Below are 4,069 nucleotides of genomic sequence, written 5' to 3'. Positions count from 1 at the left end.
CTTGGATGCATCCTATCACATTGGCTCCTTCACCATATTGAAGAGGACTATTTCCTCTTTCCAACGAGCCCTCAATCAGTGCCTAACTCCCTTCCATTAAGGAGATATTAATTTTTTTAAATAACATATGTCAAATTTGACCAAAGTCTGCTAGCCGACTCATGTAGGCTCACTAAGACATAACATACCCATTCAATAGATGTGTCCCTTCAATTATGGCAAACAACTATATATATGAACCTATGTGCATTCGGATAATCATGAATTCAATTCAGAAATTCAGTGAAGAATACAAATCTTAGAGACGAAGATTAGTTCACATCTCGTGAACTTATAAAGACGAAATCTGGAGGAACAATCTAACTGTGATAAGGTCAAATTATTAAACTGTTAAAGGATCGAATTTTTAGTTATGTGCAAAGCTTGAAGTTTGATGAAATTATGATCACAACCTTGTGTTAAACTCTGTTATAGTCACCTGATGTAGCTCAGTGTATCTCCTCATAAGTGCAGATTGCAGACCTGCTCATTGAAGCTCGGACCTATGGATAGTTATAGTGGAAGGCTCGGATTTGTGCGCAGTTACATGTGAGGGCTCAGACATGTGATCAGTCACCTTGGAGGCTCAATTTTAGGGCTCGGTGATATAACCTCACACAGTGATTCAGACTTCGGTTGGAATACATCACTTCGGTCATCAAGGTTTGGGTATCTCTGCTTGGAAGTATATTTCAGACCATCACTATGGTGCAGAATAATAATTCGTGCAACAACCCACACTGTAGAAGATTGGTTGTTTGACTATGGTGTAAGATCCTTGACTGTGATATGAAATAGCTCGCACTAAGGTGCAGTTTTAGTGGCTCGATGATTTGACTACATTCAGCCATGGGCATAGTTTTGGAGCTTGGATCAGTGTGGAGACCTTACCTCAGTTCAGTGACATTCTTGGATAGTTATCACTACAACTCATAGAATAATAATATCTCGGACAAGGTACAGTCATATTTGTCTTGGCTTGAATTGATAGCTCATATATGTGAGGATCTATGCTACAATCACCGGTGGAGCCTGAGTGCTATATTTTAGATCTGTGATATTTCAAACTTGAGGAAAGAAGGGTCGGATCTGAACTTGTGGAGGGGTTAGCCTTTGAAGGCTCGAACCTGTGGCATCCTTGACAGTCACAACAGCTTGGTGCAGCATGGTGCCAGAATATTATAGCTGAAGTTTGGTGTAGTAAGGACATTGGGGTAGTGTGGTGCAAGGATTGTCATTGCTGAAGTCTTCGTGCAGCATGGTGTGTTGGACAGTGGTGTAGTGTGGTGCAAGGATTGTCATTGCTGAAGTCTTGGTGTAGCATGGTGCGTTGGACAGTGGTGTAGTGTGGTGCAAGGATTTCCATTGTTGAAGACTTGGTGCAGCATGGTGCGTTGGATAGTGGTGTAGTGTGGTCCAAAGATTGTAATTGATGAAGTCTTGGTGCAGCATGGTGCAGAGTTGATGGTGCAGATTGGGTGATGAAAAATGGTGCAGTGGAGAAAGCTTAGTACAACATAGTGAAGAGACCTTGAAGACATCCTGAAGCACCCATTGAAGAGCTTGTGGAGAAATATCTTATTAGGAAAAACACTGTGAAGACTCCCTTGAAAATTTCTTGAAGAAGCCCTTGAAGAGGCTTAGAGCAGGTGTAGAAATGGGACTAAATTTTGTAGACACCTTGAAGATCTTGAAGATAATGTTGAAGACCATGATGCATTAGTCATCATGAGGTATCTTGGAGATCTTTGCTTGGGTATAATGAAGAGTAGTGGTAACACCTTCTAAGATACAAGGTTGTCATTGATTATATGACATGATGATTAAGTGAAGGGATTGTTGAAGATTGACAGGGCTCGTTGAAGAATACTTTGGGAGCCATGAAGAACAACCTAACATATCTTGACAAAGCAAAGCTAAAGGATTGGTGTCCTTGGAGTTGGTGCTCCTAAACTCAAGGTTGGTGCCTTTGATAAGATAAGGTCGAAGCCCTAGAGGTCAAAGCCTCAGTAAAGTCCAAGTAGGTGCTTGGCACATCCCATGTTGGAGCCTAGGTGTCTTCATCAAGGGTTGGAGCCCTACCCATATTATACTTGATTCATTATAAAGATTATATTAATAAAAGTGTTTACTTCTATTGTTCATTTTTGTGTTCTAAATATAAGTGATCTAACTGGTAAAAGTAACAATTGAAAAGAAATATGACTCGCCCCCCTATCAGTATTTCGAACAATTGGTATTAGAGCCAGTACCTTCACTCAAAGCCTAACATCTTGAAGGTTGATCATTAGATCACAAATGGCGAAGCCAAGGAAGAAAGTCTCCAATCCTCATAAAGATGTGTCTCCCTCAGCCACCGAAATTGAAATAAATCAATTTGTGAAGGCTCCATTGTTCAATGGAAACTTTGATATATGGGAGGAAAGAATGAGGAATTTCTTAAAGACTCAAGGCATTGAAGTTTGGAAATCGGTGATTACTGATAGCATGATGGATGGAGAATCCAAGGAACATAATACAAGAGCAATGAAAGCAATCTTGAATGGGCTCCCTGATTCTATGAAGGGCAATTTTGAAAAATGTTCATCAGTAAAAGGCATATGGGATAAACTTCATGATCTTCACTCAAAAGGAGCGTTGAAAATCATCTCTAGCCAAGAAAATGATGGAAAACAAGAAGGAAATCCAGAGCCCGTCAAGGAAGCTTAAGATAAGTGTGATAACATCAAGGCTAAAGAAGACCTAGAAGATGAAGAAAATGAAGAATATTTTGAAGATCTCCTCACTAAAATTATGGCTGCCATGGAAGAGATTAACAATTTGAAAAATGAAAATGAGGAACTTAAGAAGAAAGCGCGAGTTGGTGACCAGGACAAGACAAGGAAGGAAGTTGACCTTGTCGAGCTTCAAGTACAAGAAAGAGATGAGGAGCTCACCAAGATTAAGGAAGAACTTCATCAAAACAAGACAAAGCATCATGAAGAAGTCATATCCATGAAAAATCAATTGGATAAGGCAAAGAAACAAGAAGATACCTTGTCAAGACACCTTGAACAAAGGCACAAGAGCTTGAACAAGCTTGAAGCAGAGATTGGTCAATACAAGGAAGAGGTCTCCTCCCTTAACTAGAAGAAGCAAGGAAACAAGCACAAGGAGCTGAGAACATGATGGAAACTTTGACATTCATAGAAGGATAAGTTGATGAAGCAGAAAAGAAGAGAAACACCATGATATGCCAACTAGAAGAAAAGGATGATGACATTACGAAGTTAAAATAAGGAATCACTTCTCTTAAGGCCCAATCATGTGAAACAACCAAGATGAAGGAAGAAATGGAGATCATTCTACCAAAGAAAGATGAAGAATGCAAGAAAATGAAGGAAGAAATTGTCTTTCTTAAAAAGGAAGTTGACTTGTTGAATAAGAACTTGAAAAGTTCTCAAACACTAGATGACATCCTAAGTCATCAAAGGTCTCCCCTCGATAAATCAGGTCTTGGCTATGTAGGTGAATCCTCAAGCAAGGATGATAATGCTTCAAACAACAAGGATGTGAGGAAGCCTGGAAGAAATGTTGATGCTCCCAACAAAGGCAAGAGTCAAGTTGACATTGGAAGAAATCCTATTCCAAGAAGAAATGCAGATGGTGTCAAGGATGCAAGAAGCAATGGTTATCATCAAAGGATCCCAAGGCAAAATGACTTCAGAAGTACATCAAGGAAACCTTCTTCTCCCAGGTACCAAAGTATATTTCTTGGTTATTGCTATTCTTGTACAAACTTTGGGCACATGGCAAAAGATTGTAGGGCATATCACAAAGATAAATATAATGGTCCCCGTCAATCTCCGAGAAGCAATTTTGCAAGAAGAAGTCATGAATTATTATTCATGCAGAAGAAGTCATGAATTATTATTCATGAACAACATAGAGTGCTTCAAGTGTCATAACATTAGACATATGTCACATGATTGTAACTTGACTTGGGCCCCTAAACAATGAATAACCATGCCAGAGAATAAAGTTATACAAG

The sequence above is a fragment of the Pinus tabuliformis genome, chromosome 5_1, assembly GCF_031772625.1.
Source record: "Pinus tabuliformis cultivar Carrire ecotype Pingquan chromosome 5_1, CPIR1, whole genome shotgun sequence".
Classification (NCBI taxonomy): domain Eukaryota; kingdom Viridiplantae; phylum Streptophyta; class Pinopsida; order Pinales; family Pinaceae; genus Pinus; species Pinus tabuliformis.
Note: the sequence above shows the minus strand (reverse complement) of the source record.